Source organism: Panthera pardus, unplaced genomic scaffold (genome assembly GCF_024362965.1).
Source record: "Panthera pardus isolate Hobbes unplaced genomic scaffold, ASM2436296v1 HiC_scaffold_17, whole genome shotgun sequence".
NCBI lineage: Eukaryota > Metazoa > Chordata > Mammalia > Carnivora > Felidae > Panthera > Panthera pardus.
Window position 1 is genome coordinate 2,823,097 of NW_026526732.1, and position 19,862 is coordinate 2,842,958.

The window sequence follows — 19,862 nt, forward strand, 5'->3', positions numbered from 1 at the left end:
CTCCAGGGGAGGGTGCCGGCCAGCACCGCTCCTGCTCTCCAGTTCACTTCCCCTCTCCCTCCCTCCCATCCCGAGAAGTGTTTTGTGTACTCTCTGCCTGTGAGGTGGATCCTAAGGGGGAATAATAGCAACGATTGTGGTTGTCAGGTGCCCGTGAAAGCCAACCGCGCCCGCTGCCGGAGATGTCCCTGGGACGGCTCGTGGACCCACTTAACCGGGACCTGAGTGGGGCATTTTAACAGAGGAAGACAGACACCCTTTGCGCAAAAGCTCGGGCTCCTGTGTGATCGCGGTGGCTTGATGCGGTGGCCGGGTGCTCCGGATCCGGATCCGCGGAGAGGAGCGCGTGTTGACAGCAGGGCCCCCGCACTGGCTGCGTGTCGCCTCTTCCGGGGTCGTGCCCCTGGGGGGGGGGGCATTTCTTGGCTCTTTCTGTTTCCTGATTCAGAAGCCCTGTTTCGGTGCTGCTGGTTAAATGCAGAGAGAACCCGATGACAGTTTTGGTTCTGGCTTTGTCATCTGCTCGGGCTGTGTTTGCACATTGTCCGGGTCACTGCAGCACTTGTCCAAATCAGTGACATTTTCATGTAGCGTTCCCTTATGGACTGGATCCATCTGTGCACCCGACCGGCCCCTCGATGTTTTCTCTGCAGGAAGAGAAATTCTTCATTCTCTCCCTGGCTGTTTCCCCCTTGCCCTCCAGCACGCGTGTCCCCACTGGCTGGACGCACTTACCTCCCGGGGAACACTGTCCCTCTGGCCTCACCTCGCCGAGACTCTGGAGCCTGTGCTGGAAGGACCCGGGTCGCCCCACTGTCCCGGCTACTGGCTGGTCTTTCGGTCTTCGGTCTTCCGCACTCCGCCTCCCCTCCCTTCACAGACGGGGCACCTGCACCTGCTCACTGCCCCCCAGAACGGCATGTGGCAGCCTGGCCTTGGACACTCCAGGCCCCTTGGCGTGCTCCCCCTTCGTGGCCCCCCGGGCCTTGCCTGCCGTGTCCCACCGTCCCGTCTCCCGTCCTTCTTCCTCCAGCCCTCACTCTGTCCACTTCCCACCTGCTTATCCCTCCCTCGTGAACGTGGGCACACTCGTGTGCGTCCAGGATTGTGCTTGCCATGTCTGCACCACTGCCCAGCCCTGCAGGGAGACTTTCCACATCCCCCAAAGTCCCCCCTCGCTCCTCCACATCTCGGTCTGTCTGTGGCAGGACCGCTGTCCCAGTCCACACTCTTCTCCTGTAACGAGGTCCAAGAGTGCACACCTGGCCTTTACCATAAAACCTGCATCTACCCCCTTCCTTCCTTCCCTCCCTGGTCCTCACCTCGTGACCCGCCCCAGGCCCCGGACCCCAGCCTTGGGGGTTCTCCGCCTTGCAAACTGTGCCGCACCCCAGTTCCAGAAAGACGTCCCTGGCATCCTGGTCAGTGCACACCTTCTAAACCCATCAAAAGCCTTTCTCTCCTCGTAAGGTCAGATCCCGGTTACCGTCCAAGGATTTCTGCAGCCAGATCCTGATCTCTACTTCCAGGCTTATCTTATGTTGAGCATTTTAGAATAGAATACCATTCCAGTACATTCTAGGAGACCGCCCGCTTCTGGAGGCCTTGATCTGCGATTGGCTTGGGTATGTTTGCCTCATCAGACCAGCCGATAAGGGATCCTGTTCATTGATGTGGTGATAATCGAAGGGAATGCCCTCCACTTAGTTGTAAGTTTTCCATCTCCTGTCTTAATATCCTTCGACCCGTCTCTGTCAGTTAGCAGATCACATAGTAAATACTGAGTGGGAATAACTTTGGGGTTCTCACAGCCACGTACTACTCTTACAACAAAAAGGCAATACGGACGTGATGCTTTGGGACAGATCGTTGGAAAGGCCATGTGTCTGAAATGGCAAGGTTGTTGTTGTTTGGGGGTTTTCTTGTTTTTTTGCATTTGACAGTTTTTTTATAGGATTTTTTTTGGTTCTGATTTCTAAAATAATACATGTTTATTGCAAAAACTTACGAGGGGACTAAATAAAACCAAACTAAAATATTCTGCGGTCTCCCCCTCCACAGCAGCCCCTGTCTAATTTCTGGCGTGGTCGATCTGGTGCTTTCCCATGTACGCATATGTGCAGCTGTTAAAAAATTTAATCTCACTCTGGAAAGTGCTTCACAATCTGCTTTTGTCTCTCTTTTATGTCACTGAATAGCCCACACACTAAAAAATAATGGCCACATTCAAATAAAGGCTGAATTTAATTTTCCTTTTTTAACACTGAATTCATTTCTATTTTTATATTATTAAAAACACTATGATGAGCGGTCATGACCATGAATTGTCTGTGCATCATTTATTTTCTCAGGATAGACTCTCAGCAGTGGACCTGCCAGGTCAGTTGCACTGATGGATAATTCTATTTTCTACACATTTATCCCAGCATCTATCCCAGTATTTCCCAGGATGTTTACCTTCCTGGTCTCTCAGAACCCTCATGTCCTTATTCCATTGCCTGTAGCAGTTTGATACAGTAAAAATGCTCAATGCTTTCGTTTGTTTTTAAGTATCAGTGAGTTTGAAATTTGTTCGTATGTTGATTATTACTAGTCAGTGTCAGTCATCTCTTTGGAGCTTTGCCGTTTTTCATGGAGCTCTTTGTCTTTTTCTTATTAATTTGTAGGAACTCTTTACATATTAAGAATGTCAGCAACTTGCCTTTGCTTTTTTTTTTTTTAACCAGTTTGCCTCTTTCCTTTTTTTATGGAACGTTTTGATAGAGCTAAGCTTCAAATTTTAAGGTAGCCAGATTTGTAAATCATCTTTGTGACTTCTTCCTTCACCCTTGTACCTAAATGGGAAAGATCTGCATCATTCTGGGCTTTGGAGAGACGCTCACCTATCGTACGCTGCTTACGTCGTCATTTCGCTTTTAACACTTCATCGCCGTGATTCCAGACGACTGTATCGTGTATGCGTGTTGGAAATAGCTACTCACCCACAATTTTAAAAGCTACTTTTGTCCTATGCTTTCTTCATAGAGTCTCAGATTTACTTCCCTTTCTCTTCCGATCTGTCCCATTCCAGTCTGTTGTTTTGCTTTTCCCTTCTCTTTGCCCGCTAGTAGAGGCTTATTTAAAGTGCGTTTCTTCCAAACGCTTAGAATTCTCTTTCACGGTCCAAAAATACATGTTGGGATTTGATTGGAATGAAAATAAACCCATTGATTCTTCAGGAAAACTGACTGCCGAGGCCCCTGACTTCTCCTCTGAGCCCCACCTTCGGTCTCAGGTCATGCTCCACAGCTTTGCCTGCCTCTCACCTGAGTGAGCAGCTCAGATCCTGAATGCCTAAAATGTCTCTGTTTTGCCCTCTTGTGCGATCACCACTGCAGCTAGATGTTGACTTAGAGGCTCAAAATACTTTCCCTCAGGATTTCGTGCAGACGCTGTTTTGTTCTCCGACGTAAGGATCCTTTGTTACTGGTTCCTATTTATGAATAAACGAATATATTAGGTTAGGGTACTGGCATGGTCTGTTCTCTCAACACATCTGTTCTTTAAATAAGGAAGGGCATGTCCAAGGGCAGCGCTTCTGTAGAATGCAACGGTGGGCGGCAGGTGGGTGGCAGGTGGGTGGAGGCTCCCCAGGTGGCCAGGTAAGAATGCCTTCTTCACTCGAAGGCAGGTGCTTCGGTGCAGTCCCCTCCTCCTGGACCACCTGCCTGCCTTCCCTCACCCCCTCCCTCCTCTCTTTCTGGGCCTTTCTCCACTCCATCTGATGTAGGGACAGGCTCTCAGTCGAGTTCTGATGTGCTTCTCCTTCTCCCCCTGTGTATCAGGCACTTAGGGGTGTGGTCAAGAACGTTGACTGTAGGTTCTGGGTTCAGATTCCCGCTCCTCACTTACGAGTCAGGAAGTAACTAGTAAGTTACTTCAGTTCCCTTGTATCAGGTGGGAGGGACAAAGAGCCTAATTTGTAGGGTTGTGTTCCCCGGCTGGTGCTCTCGTGTTCCTGGTCTCCGTGGGCAACCACACCCACGCGATGCTGTCCGTGGACCCGCTCTTCCCGGCACAGGTGCTCATCAGTTATCCGGCTGTTCTCCCTGTGGCCCCGCGCCCGCTGTTTATAACAGTTGACCTCCCGTGCTTGGGAAACAGCTCCCTTTCTGCCGATCTGCGACATCTGCTTCCCCCCGGCCAGCTAGTCCCCTCTCTATCCCGCCCTGCGGGGTTTCGGCAAGCTCTCTGGCCCTCTGCCACATCCCGGCTGGTTGTGCGCGAGGTGGTGGGGTCGTTGCTTTTCGATTAAGCGGCCCTCCCATCATTTTCTCACTTTCGCAGCTCGGAAATGTTCCTGGATCACAGACGCTGTCTGTTCTTGCAGCTACGAATGACTCGTCTGTCCTTTTGGTTGGGCTCAGTTTGTGGTTGGTTATCGTTAACTACGCTTCGTGGCCCTGATCGTGCGATGCAGGCAAACCCCACAGTGGTCACGACGCATCGCTGGGAGTGCCGGGGTCCCGGTGACGGTGAGTGACGGCCAGCGCTTGCTGCGTGCTGGGTTGGTGTCCTGGGGCAGCCGTCACCGGACCGGGGGGCTTCCACGGCAGAAACCTGCCCCCTCACAGTCTGGAGGCCGGAAGTCTGACATCAGGGTGTCTGCAAGGCTGTGGTCTCCTCAGAGCCCCTGGGGGCGGGTCCTTCCACGCCCTCCCCAGCTGCCAGGGGTCCAGCCTTTCCTGGGCTTGTCTCCTCTGACCTCTGCCTCTGCCGTCACGGGACACTGTCTCCACGTGGCCTTCTTACAAGGACACCAGTGTGTGGGATCAGGGCCACCCTGCTACAGTAGGACGTCATGTTCACTGAGTACATTTGCAGTGACCCCGTTTCCACATAAGCTTTGCTCCACGTCCTGACATCATTCAGATTCGCTTTCGGCACTCAGCGGGAAGCCGGGGGTAGCGTCTCGGCCAAGCCCTGGACCCTGGCTTCCTTTCCACTGCCTCCAGGTATTAGAGGTTGAAGTGGGTGTTCCATGGCCAGCAATAGGGTCTGCTCTTTCCCAGATCTGGGGGCGGTTTGAGGTCACATCCAGGGACGCGTGAATTGTCTTAAACTGATGTCGTTTTCTGCCAGATACCGTAAAGGCTCTCATTCCTGCTGGTGCTCGAGACGTTTCTGATCTGATTTTCCACTCTTTCCAAGTTTTCTACAAAAAAGTAAAACCAGACAAAAAAAAACCCACAAAGGCAAGTAGCCTGCTCTAATCGGAAAGACTTGGTCTTTGTTATCCAAACAATGCTTGCCAAGCCCGGCCCCTGTCTTTGGCCTCATCTGCTTTGCCCCACCTTGAACGCCCTCTCCCTGCCACAGTCTTCGAATTCCCCAAATGTTCCTGGAAGCATGCCCTCCTCACACCGGCCCTGCCCTGACCTCCGTGGCTCTCACTGTCCCTGCATCCCACGCCACGTGTCCCGGTCCTTGGGGGTCTCATCTGGGAGTACACGGTCTCGTCCCTCAGTCAGACCACGAGTTTCTCTCCGTTCGGTTCCCATTACGAGACTTTAGTTTATACCGTATACAAATGAAGGGAGCTGGACATTTTGAAAACGCTTCTAACGAATACAGTCTGTATGGGCGTAAACATTCCATCAAAGTCCTTCTGAGGCCGGTATCACATGCTCTGCTGGAATGAGGAGGCGTTGGGGACACAAGTGGTGTCTCTCAAACACAGCGTCCCTTGTCAGTGCCTTTCGGTTAAGGCCGGCACTGGAGCCAGCACGAAAAGCTGAAACTCCAGGGCTTCCAGTCTCCTGATGTACCTCTGGGCACCTACCGTCCATGACGTAGAAAAAACTAAGCATGAAACAACATACCAAGGACAGAATGGCGTCGGCAGTGCCGCCTTTCCATGAAACTTGAGGAACGTCACCTGATCTCCAGCGTGAAGGCACAGTGCCCACGTCGGGGAAGAGTGGATCCGTGTCTGCCCACGGAGGCCAGGCCGCTGGGCCGGTGAGTGTCGGCTTCCAGTGTGGTAGGCACCGGTACCCACGTGGAGCGTGCATCCACAGGACCGCAGAGTTGTCTGGGTCGTTCCGCAGACTCGTGTCGCCCGTCGTTTCCTTTCTCCGGGTGAGAACGAGCACGGCAGGCAGGAGGGCCGAGGGGGACCCGGGGCGCGCTCTTTTCCTTTTTGAGCTGTCGAGCCGACTCCCTTCCACACTGGCTGTGGAACGTAACGGACTCTCGCTGGCGGCGAGGGGCCGTCTGGCCCCGCGGCCAGTATTTTCATTTCAGTCTGACCATCTGTTTCCAGAAGGCCTGGGCTCTCTTTGAAAGCACTTCACTTCTGAAAGTGTGGCAACAGCTCGAGATCCCTGGGAGGTATGTTACTAATTTCAGCGATGATGATTCATCAAAGACTGAGAGATTTTTCCTCTTGTTCTGCACAGAGCCCACTCCCTGGCCACCCACCACCTAGATTCCCTGAGCCACCCACGGCCCGCCTCCCAGCTTGGAAACGGGCCCGGGACAGCCATTGTATTCCTTGCCCAGTGACTTGTCCTGAGTGCCAGCGGTCAGCCCGAGATCCAGTACATGGTCCCCGGCCGTCACGTTGACGGTGAACGAAATATGTTTCCCGGACGCGGGTCTGAGTGTGCAGCACCGTTATTATCAGGGCGTGGGTGCATCTCCTGGCGTCTCAGGGCCTGGGCCTCCAGGAACCCCTGTGTCCATCATCAGGACCGCCCGGGAGAGCCCAGGCTGCTGATTATTCCTCCCTCACCCAGGCGGCGAAGTCAACGGTTCTTGGAACGGAGATCTCGGATCCAGTGTTGCCTTGACGGTTTTTCTGCAGCGATATGAATCCTGGGCAGGCAGGGTGGCAAGTCCCCAGGTGGAAAACTGCTCCCAGGCTGAGCCCCGTCCGCCTGGCCGGGCCGGAGGGAGGAGACGTCAGAGTTTCCCTGGAGCCCAGTGTCTCTGCCGCGTGCGGGGTGCACGGCTCCGGCCGCCGCGGAGTGGGGCACCCAGGAGAGCCCTCTGAGACCCCGAGTTCCGGGGACAGGAAGCCCCAGATGCCCCCGCGTCTGGCTGAGCTGCCTGCCCGGAGCTACAGCCGTGACTCGTTCTCTCCGCACCTCATTTTCCTGAGCACCTACCACGTGGCACGGCTTGTAAAGGGCACCCTGAGTAGATCCGTGAGCAGATTTGATTCTGCTCCGCCCCACCCCCCGCCAACGTGCAGCAAACGTTTTGAGAGTCGCTGTCCCTGTTTCCAAATCCCACCCCGAAAGCAGCTCAGGGCAGAGCCTGATGGTGCTGGCTCCCGCCTTCTCCACGGGGAGCCCCGCGTCACTGCGGATTGCAGTATTTGTGAATTTGGTCCGTATGCACCGTGCCCACCATACAAGCCTGGAGAAAGTCAGATGACTGAAAATTCCTGGGGCACCTGGGTGGCTCAGTCGGTTACGTCTCCGACTTCGGTTTAGGTCATGATCTCAGGTTCGTGAATTCGAACCCCATGTCAGGCTGTGTGCTGACGGCTCAGAGCCTGGAGCCTGCTTCAGATTCTATGTCTCTTTCTCTCTGTGCCCCTCCTCTGCTCACGCTCTGTCTCTCTCACTCTCTCTCTCTCAAAAATAAATAAACGTTAAAAAAGAGGAAAGAAAATTCCAGTAAGACCAAACCTTGAGTTTTATCATCTCGCGATTTATTTTTTCAGAGATTCGGGCCCTTCATCTTCTATATTATATTTACTTTATGATGATTTGCTTTTTTGATCTTTTATTGCAGAAGCAGAAACTTTTCCAAGGAAGATACTAGATTACCGTATCAGATATTCAGGAATAATAATAATAATGTTTATTATGACGAGTACTATTTTGAGGCTGCACCAGGTAGAGCGGGTGTTATGCGTGTGTTAGCTCGTTCATTTCTCAGGGTTCCCCGTCAAGGCCAGATCGCCCCGCTCCACGAAGGAGAGAAGGGAGGGAGGTCAGGTGCACTGCCTGATGTCACAGTGAGAGTTGATTCTGGTGAGGCATTTCCCTCGCAAAAGCAGAGAGGAGCCCCCGGCTTGTGTTTCCTGCTTCTTGAGTGGCTTTTCCGAGTCCCAGGCAGTGCGCACACTCGGGCGTCGGGCTAACCCAGCGCCTCCCGGGCGCAGGGTAACGGGCGCTCGGGCCCTGGTCGGTGGTTTAGTGCAGCACCATACAGGATATTGCGGTGAGTTGGCGGAAGAAAAAGTGCATTTCTTGCCCCGCTATCCGTGTGATGTCAGCGTTTCTGGTCAGAGCCTGGCTTTCTTCTCGATGATGGGTCCAGGCTCCACCAGCCCGGGGGCCTGGACAGCCCTCCACTCCCCTGGTAGGTGGAGAGACACTGAAGAAGGGGGCAGCCGCTTCTTAAGGCACACCACTGCTCTTCTCCCATTGGCCAGAACCAGTCACGTGACCACGCTTGGCCACAAGGGGCGCTGGGAAATGTAGTCCAGGCCGGGAGGCCCACTTTGCCCACCCTTGGCCCCAGAAGCATTTCTGTTCAAGATGATACTAAGGGATTTGGCTCCACGTGTAACTGATTTATATTAGATCTGTGGCCTTACTTCAGAATAAACCTTGTAATTCTATGGAGTAATCTGTAGGCCTTATTGAAAATAACCTTTTTGAAAGAGGCCTACAAGTGATGAATCACTAAGTCTCCTCCTGAAATCATTATTATGCTATATGCTAACTAACTTGGATTTAAGTAAAATTTAAACATTTTTTTTTTTTAATTATCACTGAGTTTTTCTCCTTAAAGTTAGCAAACAGCCTGGGCAATTGCCCGCAATTATAAATAAGCGTCCGAATTAGGTTCTGTGCTAAGACTGACAGAGGTACTGGAGAACTTTAAGTGATCAGTACAGACAGCTGAGCAGTCCCCAGCTCCTCCCACAGGGGAGGGCGTCCGAACCAAGCAGCTAGAGGGAATAACATCCCGGTGCAGGGGGACCTCGATTTCCCGCTCCTGTTTGCTCGCCCCGCCTTCTCCCTGCACTCAGCGCTACGCGTTTCCGACTTTCTGCACCAATATCACCTTTCAAATAGATGATTCACGATCTGCTTAGTGGGAAAGGAGTCCCGTGGGAATGATTTCTGTGTTCACAGCTCTTCGAAGAACGTATTTGCTGATAACTTGGCTTGGCAGCGTGGCTGTTTGGGCTCATTCAAACTTTCAGTTGGAAAATCGTGAGAGTGACAAATGCGATCACAATCAGGTGTGGAAACGAACACAGTGGGGCACAGTGCACGACACAGCGTGTCTGTGACGCGTGGAGGGCCGTGTGGCGTCCCTACGGCCCCCAGGCGCTTTCTGTTCATTGATGGTAGTTCACGGCACAACTGTGTGGTGTCACCCGGCGGTAAAATAGACCTCAAGACGTCAGTTTGTTATTGGAGTATTTAATGTCACCGCTGGGTGGGCTTATACAATTCCTCTAAACGAAACTAACGTATTGGCTGTGTTTTCACTGTGCGCTATGTCACTGTTAAACAGGACCCGTACATTTAGGAAAGTAAAAGGCTGTAGAAAAATATGAGAACAGGCAAATTTGCACATTTCTCCTTGAACACATCCATTCATCGTTTTGCACGCTGCTTCCTAGAAAGAAATGAGCCTGGCAAAAGCCTGCACGGCCGCCCCGAGAAGGAAGCCCAGAATCTTGTGATGTTTTAATAAGCTTCCCAAAGGAATGCGATGGGTTTAGCTTCGGTTTGGGGTTTGGGTTGTTGTTTTGACATCTCATGTCATGCAAACGTTTCTCAGGGCGTCTCTTGCCCTGTCTGGGTAGCGGAGGGAGCCCAGGCACGTGTGCTCGCCTGAGTGTCCGTGCTGGCCCAGCCTTTAAGAAAAATGTGCAGGACACTCAATTCTTCCATAACCAGCTTCTCAATGACTGATCACCCCCACCCTGTGCTCTTAAAGTTGTGCAAGGATCTCGTGAGATGTCTAGTCGCTAAGATACGCGGGAGGCCAGGGGCGCTGGTCTGTCCAGGATGTGGGCGTGTGGGCCTGGTGACGGATGCTGGACATCAGGCCCACCGATGAGGGCCAGGTGCTTCCCGGACGAGCACAATTTCAGTGCTTTTAGGCCACAAATAGCCACTTGGTAGTTTCCAGGAACTGATTATGTGTCGTATAAACATGAAACTTTGAAAAACATGCAAATTTACAGGAAAACTTATCAAATTGCTTTATCTTAATTAGAATTGACGTTGAAATAACCATTTTGTTTGGCCAAGTTCAGTCTGTGTGTGCTTTAATTCTCTTTTCTCCAAGTGATCTTCTTTTTTTTTAAATGTTTATTTATTTTGAGAGAGAGAATGAGCTCAAGCAAGAGGGGGAGGGGCAGAGAGAGAGAGAGAGAGGAAGAGACAAAGAATTTCAAGCCAGTTTCACACTATCAACCCAGAGCCTGATTCGGGGCTCCATCCCACAACTGTGAGATTGTGACCTTAACTGAATGAACCACGCAGCCGCCCCTCCCTAAGTGATTTTTTCTTTTTTTTTTTCCTAAAGTTTATTTATTTATTCTGAGAAAGAGAGAAGGCACGCGTGGGGGAGGAACAGAGAGAGCAGGAGAGAGGGAGAGAGAGAGAACCCCAATCAGGCTCCCCTCTGTCAGTGGGGGGCTTGAACTCACGGACAATGAGATCATTACCTGAGCTGAGGTCTGACGCTTAACCGACTGAGCCACCCAGGCGCCCCACCTAAGTGATTTTTCTTATGAATGAAAGAAGTCAACAATCAGATTATGGGAAGTTAAGTGAATTTCCAAGTAGGAGAAAACACGCAGGATGAAAACGTACCGAGGCGTTTTTCCCAAACCTTCAAATTATCATCCACCCCAAATTACAAACAATATTTAAGTTTTAAAACCAGCTTATTCTTACATTGCTGTATTTTATGGCGTTTCCTATTCCTTCTCTAATGGCATGCCTTTCGTGAGAGCCTCTCCAAAAGCTTTTCTCAAATGTTCCAGCTTTCTCAGTTAAGATGGAAATCACGTCTAATGGTTTTAATAATGGAGATTTTATTACCATCTGTATAATTTGTGGCCCTTTTTCCCATAGAATAGATGCCTTTTACATTTTGTTCGCATTTATGTTATGCAATGAGTTTGGTAAGAATACATAGTATACTACAAAACTTGAGATAAAAAATAACTCCCACAGATCCACGTAGGTTGTGAAATACAGTTTGTTCTGGGGAGAGGACGGTGTGCTCGTCACCACCCGCTTAGTGAGGTCACTGGTGCCACGCTGCTGGACTAGTCCGTACGATGGCTTAGAAGACGGCGGTTTTAAAGTCCTTTGTTCTCAGGGCGCCTGGGTGGCTCAGTCGGTTGAGCATCCGACTTCGGCTCAGGTCACGATCTCACAGTTCGTGAGTTCGAGCTCAGAGCCTGGAGCCTGCTTCCGATTCTGTGTCTCCCTCTCTCTCTGCCCCTCCCCTGCTCATGCTCTGTCTCTCTCTCCGTCTCAAAAATAAATAAAACATTAAAAAATTTTTTTTTTAAATAAAGTCTTTCGTTCTCCGTAGACGTTTGATTTCACTGGACGTGTCCCTGTTTCAATTCTTTGTTTCAAAAAGTCCGCACCCCAGAAGCCAGCCTGACGGATCCAGATAGCCTTTGATGGCACTGGACGTGCGTCGTCCTGTGTCCTGTCTGACGTGCCTCCTGCTCCGGGCCGCACCTGCTCAGCCCAGACTCAGGCGACACTTCCTCGGGGCTTTGACATCTAAACTGGTTCGCGTCTGAACGTGAGCGGTGGCACTTCAAATAGAAGGCGACCTCAGCTGGGGCCTGACATCGGCCGGGTCTGTGCTGGGCTGTGTGGGAATGACTGAAGCCCACCGTGGGGGGTAAGAAGTGCTGAGAGGGGTTTTCATTTGGGGCAGGGAGGATGGGGCAGAGCCTGGGTGGAGGTCGGCCTGGAGGTCACAGAGGCCTGGGGGGGCATCGGGTGGGACACTCAGGGAGGGGATTTGAGTGGATTTTCAAGCAGGGAATGAGGCCGTACATACACCCACGTGAAGCCACTTTCATTGCTGTGAAGGTTTCCTGTCCGCACACCTGCTCCCCCAGCAGACGGGACACCCAGTCCTCACCCAGTGCCCGGGCCGGGGGTGTTCCTGCATCCTGGGTGCAAGGCATACCCTGTCAGTTGTGCCCGACCGGACCCGAGGGTCTCTCTTGGTGGGATGTCATCACCAGGGAGCGGGGGCGGGGTGCCCAGTGCCAGGGAACAGCCGGCCGGCCGCTGCAGGTGTAAGGACAAAACCCATCCCGTAAAACATGATAGTGCAGAGATACACTTCACTGCTTTCGTTTTTCTTTCTTTAAGTTTTTTTAATGTTTATTTATGTTTGAGAGACAGAGTGTGAGCAGGGGACGGGCGGAGAGAGGGGGAGACACAGAATCCGAAGCAGGTTCCGGGCTCCGAGCTGTCAGCATAGATTCCGACGCGGGGCTCGAACCCACGAACCGTGAGATCACGGCCTGAGCCGAAGTCGGATGCCGAACTGACTGAGCCACCCAGGTGCCCCCTCGAAGTGGTTTCATTTTGAGTTTATTAGAACTGAAAACCTTTTGCCTTTGAATTCTTTAAGATTTTTTAGAACTCTCTTTAGTTTTATTTCAAAACCGGCAAAACGCCAGGCTGCTGCCCTGCCCGGCTTGTTCATCCTGGGCTGGACTCACCCTCCCAGGCTCTGCGGGAGAACGTCAGTATTTACCGTTAACGCCCGGCCGGTCTGAGGAGGCCACCAGACCAGGACGGCCAGCAGCTCCACATGTCCACGTGATGAGACTCGCGTGGCTTTACGGAGACAGGCGCTGTGGATCCGCCGGCCACGCGGGCCACGCGGGCCACGCAGGGGCGCCTGGACGCCTTCCCCGCAGGAACTGTGCTCCTGGGCTTTGTGCTGTCCACATTTGAACGGAGGGCAGTCTGTCTCGGCAGCAGGATGCTGTCCCCAAGGAGAGCAGGAGTGCACCTGCCAGCTTGTCTGTGTCCCCTCCCCACACACGTGGACCTACAGTTCGGAAAGAACCCAGAGTCAGGCGGCCCCGTCCAGTGGAGAGGGATCTCCGAAATGGACTCTGTGTCTGGGGCCACCCGGCGCCCAGCAGAGGGAGGGGACGCTTCCCACGCGGCTCCTGGCACTCCAGACACGCTGTCCCCCGGGCACGGAGGGGGGGCCGTGTGTACAGAGGTGGCCCGTCCCTTCCTGCCACCCCCACTGCCTCTGTCCCCTCGTTCCCTCCCGGAGAGAGGCAGCGGCAAACCCCAAAGGTGCAATTTGAGGGACGCCAGAGATGTGAGCGCTGTGATCTGGCACCCCGTGTGAGAGTGGGGTGGGGTGCCGCCGTGGGAGCTCCGCCACCCTCGGGGTCGGGGACGGGACAGACCAGAGCGACACAGGGCCTGGCTCGCAACCTGCATCCAGGAACCGCCCCGGGACACAAGGGGCCGGGCCGTGCGCCCCCAACCCCCCGTGGGTCAGCCCAGCCCCTGGCCCCCGCCATGTGCCAGGAAGGAAGCGGCTTCACCTGCGATCCGTGAGAGTGTCCCCCGCCCCCTCTGTGTTCCCGTGAAAGCCGTCACAAGCAGCCACCGCTCCACACGCAGGATGTTGGCCAGGCGACAGGTGCCAGGCACCGGCCATCCCTTTGCTGGGGCAGGGTCACTACCGCACGTTGACAATGTTGACACCGACTTCTGCTTGGTAACATCCTGGCTCTTTTCTTGGTATAAAGTTAGTAACTGTCTAAGCTTACGTCAGACACGTGAAATCCTTTTCTTCGCCGAAATTTATTAACTATAGCACATGGGAGACCCGACACCAGAATCAGAAGACTATCGAGAAAGCTGGAATCCCTCCTCCATCCCACCACTCGGACCTAACGATTGAATATTTGGGGACATTTTCATTCTTTCAGAGCTTGTTAGAACTCACAGAAAATTGTGTCCTTAAGAAAACCAGAAGATCACGGGGTTAGTGTATTGTTTCCTGGCCATCAAGTAGCATCGTGCCTGAGTTTTCTTTTACGCATAATGTCTTCAGTTTATTTCCACCGTGCAGAACGTTTAGGGTTTTTTCCTGATGGTTTTCACCAGAAATAATGCTACGGATGGCATAATGGCGCATAAATGTGTGATCGTCTCCCCAAGTCTTGAACGTGAAATCCCTTGTTTCCAGATAAAGAGTTCGGGAGCAGAGGCACCAGATTCTGTCTGGAGCGCATGGCGAACGTGTCTGGCCCTGCGCCACCGGCACGTGGTCCCTACAGTCTGGCAAACACGAGATGTTTTTATCTTCAGCGTCTTGTTATGTGGAGAGATGAGCCCGGTGCCTCCTGTGTTGAAGTTTATGTCTGTGATAGCTGCTGAGGCTACTTTAGGAAGTACCTTCGTTGGATTTTTAACTTCCTCAGATGGAAACCGTTACTCCATGGAGTACTTTTTGCTTTGAGCACGCGTGCGCGCGCGCGCACACACACACACACACACACACACACACACACACACACACTATTGTTTTCGTTCCGAATATTTTCCCAGTTTGTCACTGGCCTTTTGGTGGTGTTTATGAATTGCTTACAAATTTTAGAATTTCTTATGTGGTTAAATATTTTTCTTTCTGTTCCCATGGCTTTTAGACTCCTTCGTTCCCTCAACTGCAAACAGTGACGTCCTTGCTTATATTTTCCCTGATTTTTCATACGGAGTGTGTGTTGGTGTGTGTGTGCATTCGGCGCTAGACCATCGGGGAGGTACGTCGGGGTCTGGTGTCGGCTAGAGGTGGGCTGGCCTCCCCGTCGCCGGAGGCTGGCTCCTCCCTCGTGTTTTCGGCTCTCGTGTCACAGGGGCCTGCTCCGGGCCTCGGTCCTGCCCCGTCGTCCCAGCACCTGCCACATCGGTCCGTCACTGTTGTAACTGCTGTAGATTTACAACACAGTGTAGTGCCCCAGAGGGCAAATTCTCCCGGAATGCTTTTTATTTCCCCCAAATTTCTATGGTATTCATCGTTATTTCATATATAGTTTAGATAAATGTGTCATTTTAATTTTTTTAGGTTTATTTATTTATTTTGAGAGAGAGAATGAGGAGGCAGAGAGAGAGAGAGAGAGAGAGAGAGAGAGAGAGAATTCCAAGCAGGCCCCACACACTGGCAGTGTGGAGCCCAACTCGGGGCTCAAACTCATGAACCCATGAGATCATGACATAAGCTGAAACCAAGAGTCGGACGCTTAACTGACTAAGCCCACCCAGACGCCCCAAATTTGTCATTTTTATTTTGTTTGTTTTTTTTTTATGTTTTTTTAATTTCTTTTTGAGAAAGACACAGCAGGAACGGGGGAGGGGCAGAGAGAAAGGGAGACACAGAATCCCAAGCCGGCTCCAGGCTCCGAGCGGTCAGCACAGACCCGGATGCGGGGCTCGAACTCGTGAACCACGAGATCATGACCTGAGCTGAAGTCAGACGCTTAACCGAGTGAGCCACCCAGGTGCCCTCAAATCTGTCATTTTTAAATCCCTGAAGAAGCCCCTTATAATTTGGATTCAAACTAGGTTAAACGGCCATTGGGTTGGAAAGAATGGGCAACGCTCTGTGTCACTGGCTTGTCTTTCTGCTTACTCAGATGTGTCGGTGTCTCTGTCATGTCTTAACCTACTTTCTAAATACCCTTTAGTTGCCATTTTTCGTATTTTATTCCCCTTCGAACGTTATCTGGCTTCCGGATAACAATGTTATCTGTTGCGTTCACTTCCTTGCTAATTTTGATGTTTAAGAATGAATCGTCTCTCTTGTTTGGCATCCAAAGCCTCTGTTATTAAATCTAACGTATTTACTTTGGCAGAGGTTCTCCGCATGCTGAATATACACGCAGCCAGCCTCCGAGCTACATTCTTAGTTCTAATTTCTGTTTCTGTGCTTATTGCATTTTCTAGAAGTTCTAGGGGAGCATTAAGTAATGATGGTAATTATGTGTGTCTCTGTAAGTGCTGTCGTTTTGGGGGGATTTTTTTGTTTTTGCTTTTGCAGATGGAATACAAGAAACAAAAGTTAAAGCATCGTCGTTGGCGACGTGCATTTCTGACTGTGGTGTCGCTGTCGAAATGCCTTCCTGTCGTGTAGGTGGACAGAAGGCAACTGAGACCATATCGAATGACCCTTTTGTCCTCTCATCCACGAGGCGGGGGAGCCTGTACTAAACCACCCCCCCCAGGACCTGCCTGTGCAGAGTGCTGTCCCCCAGGGCTTTGGAGCCTTTCCTGTGAGCCTGGCTTGGGGCAGAGGCCAGGTGAACCACGGTGGTGTCCCTGGGAGTTAGCCCAGCACAGAGCAAAGGCGTCGAGTCATTTAATGTACAAAGCACAGAACCTCAGGCTGCGTAGCATGTGACGTGTTTTCAGATCATCCTGTCGCTGGGCAGCTCTTCCCCACGTCTATATATGATTTCCTGAACTTTCTTCCAAGGGATAACCGTCTAACCAACCCTTGGATCATGAGCTTTCGGGCCCCCAAAGTGAGAAAAGTTTAAAAATCGCTGCTGTGAATCCCGCCATTCTGGGTGCGTCGTTAAGCGGTCCAAGTACAAACCAGACTTCTCTCCCAGGATGGCAGGATTTCAGAATAAGCAGCATCTCTCGCCCAGCAGCTGTGTGGGACGAACCAAAGATGCTTTTCAAGGAAAGAGCACCAACTCGGTGCTGGGAAGACGTGTGGTTTCCAAGGGGATGTCTCCCCGGGGACGTTTCACCAGGCCTTCCTTTCCCGAGTCACAGTGGAGGATTGATGTCACCCCAGAGGGTGACATAAATTCCTACATCTAGACAGCAGCCCACGAGGCTCGCTCCATGTTGTCTGTACAGCTGCCACATGGGTGGCCGGGTAGGTCCTCACAGAAGAGCGTGTCCGCCGAGGGCCCAGGGCACCTGAGAGCTCTCGCCTGGGGAAGCGTGGCCTCGGAAAGACCCGCAGGCAGGCAGGTCTGGAGGGACGGCCCGGACCAGAGCTCAGGAAGGCCTCGCAGACCACCCAGAGCAGGTGCGGCCGTCGGAAGGGAGGTCCTGCCGTCCCCAAGCCACACAGGCCCTTCCACAGGAAGAGACACCACCAACTCGGAGACGAGACGCAGCAAGGGAGAGGAACCTGCAGGCAGCCCCATGGCCAAGGCCACAACATCCACGGACTCCTGTTCTCACACCTGCCGAGAAGGGATGTCACTGCCGGGGCAGGGAGAGGTGCCCCGATTGAGACCAGCCCCTGCTTCTCAGGCGGCGCTTCTGGGACCTGTGGGTGGAGGGTTGTTCCGGAGAGACCCGCTCTGAGAGAGAGGAGCTCTGTGTGATCACGTATTTCTGGTAAACTTGTGTTTATCTTACAGACTTTCCTGGCTGTTTTTTTTTTTTCTTCCAATGAATTCCTTTGTTAGTAAATCCAGAATGTAATATTTTTGCATACATTTACTAAAGTCAGTTTAATCTTTTCAATACACTTTGAACATACAGTATTTGATAAATGAAACTGGGACACTCAGTTGTCCAAAATCATAAAACCAGGAAGACGCAGAATTTACCATGAAACCCAGATTTTCTGATTTGAAGTATGTTCTTTGCCCAAAACCACTTTTCACTTGCTTGCTTGTTTTCTAGTGTCTTGAATTTTACCGAAAACCTTAGCGGCCCCTATCAGAGAAGGCTTGAGGTCTGTGCTGTGGCCACTGGCGACACAGATACTTGTGACAGTCAGACTCTCCCTCCAGGCTGCAGGTTGGCTGGGTTTTCTGAAGTCCGATGTGTTTCAGAGACACAGAAATGAATTCAGCTCCAAAACATAAGAGTCAATTACTATTGACTCTGGATTCAATTTCCCTTTAATGTGGTCCTCTTAAGTTCAGACATCCTTAACTGGGGGGTTCTATGGATGGGTCTCAGGAATTCTGGACATTCTAGGACGCCTTCCAGGTGGATGTGTACCCGTGTGGTTTTCTGGGAAGGAGATGCCATGATTTCATCGTATTCCCAAGGATTTCTGTCCCGGAAAGTTGTTGTGTGCAACCTAGTTCCCTTTGGTGTTTACCGAGAGCAGGGAACAGTAGCTATGGGGAGACTCTTAAACCAGCAGGCGGGGGCTCCCTGGGCAACAGGGGTCTGTCCTCCAGCCCCCCAGACTCGAGAGGTGACCCTGCCTTGGACTCCCAGGAGGCATTCCTGTGCTGGTGTGGATGCTGCATCGCGGGCTAATTCCACTTCTGGCGTGTGCTCCTGTCCCAGATGGGTTGGTTTTTAGATTTAGATGCAGGAGGGGTGCCTGGGGGGGCTCAGTCAGTTACAGGTCATGATCTCACGGTCCGTGAGTTCGGGCCCCGCGTCGAGCTCTGTGCTGACAGCTCAGAGGCTGGAGCCTGTTTCAGATTCTGTGCCTCCCTCTCTCCCTCTGCCCCTCCCCCACTCAAGTTTGTTCTCTCTCCCCCTCCCCCAAAATAAACATTAAAAAGAAAAAAAAAGATGCAGGAAATAGGTATCTCTTGGCCATTATTTTAGCAGAGCCTGGGGAAATTTACGTTTGTCATAGATGGCCTGAAAGAAGTTAACCCCCTGTGCTCTACTGGTCTGGGAACTTCTGGGCGTTCCATGGGGGCACCGAGGGTTTCCTCGAGCCGACTGGCCAGCCCAGGCGGGCCGGGAGTGTGTCCCATGCCTTCACACACCCCAGGCTCAGTCCAGAGATCTGTGCGTGTGTGAGCGGCCCTGTCAGCCCCTCCGAAGCACTCTGTTCCAAGCTGGTTTCCTGGTCAAAAATCACCTTCCTGGACGATTAGTTCTGTTCACACATTGGCATTTCTCCGTGGTTAATCAGTCCAAGTGGACGCACTTTCGTTAAATTGGAGTCCGGGGAAACGGACCAAAATTAGTCATCTTTTTCTCAATTCCCCTTTGGGTGTTTGCTCATCTTTATACACTTTTCCTTTTGGTTTTTGAGTCACTAGCCATGGATCTTCCTGCGACAGTGTCCTTGGTAATCATTCATGCCCAAGGCCATGTACGGAAAACGTACTGGCGTTTTGGGGAGAGGGGCCGATGCAGTGCGCATCGGGGCGGTGCTGCTGGCAGGGGGGCGAGGACCCAGCGGGACGGGAGCACGGTGCTCCAATCCTGGCAGGGGGGCGAGGACCCAGCGGGACGGGAGCACGGTGCTCCAATCCGCTTTAGAAAGAACATCAGGGGGCACCTGGGTGGCTCAGTCGGTTGAGCGGCCGACTTCGGCTCAGGTCATGATCTTGCGGTCTGTGAGTTTGAGCCCCGCGTCGGGCTCTGTGCTGACAGCTCGGAGCCTCGAGCCTGTTTCAGATTCTGTGTCTACTTCTCTCTGACCCTCCCCTGTTCATGCTCTGTCTCTCTCTGTCTCAAAAATAAATAAACGTTAAAAAAAAATTTTTAAGAAAGAACATCAGATTCTTCACAATGGACATGGCTGGAGTGAATCCAGTGTAGGAGGAAGCAGAAAAGGTGTTTTGTGAAGGAGCGTTAGGAGGACCGCTGAGGCTTTAATGCCTTCTAATTTACACCCGTAGCACATCAGGGGCTTTTATTCATCAATTCATCCGACCCATTCTGGAAGCTCCCGACTCTTTGGACTAACAAGGCCCTTCGGTTTACGTTTATCATCCGTTACACGAAGAGCCTTTCTCTTGGGAGTCACCGACATGTGAGGGATAAACCGTGTGGCCCAGTCAGCCGTCTGCGGTGTGAGGAACCTGGGTCCTCTGCAGCCCCTCAGTGCCTCTCCTGGGCTGGCTGTGTGACCTTGCACCA

The 19,862-nt window shown here is 52.2% G+C and overlaps 1 protein-coding gene across 7 annotated transcripts in view; it reads left to right on the forward strand.

Annotated features, from left to right (window-relative positions):
- RPS6KA2 (ribosomal protein S6 kinase A2) overlaps nt 1-19,862 on the forward strand; it is a 347,458-nt gene that overhangs the window by 212,671 nt on the left and 114,925 nt on the right. The window lies entirely within an intron of this gene.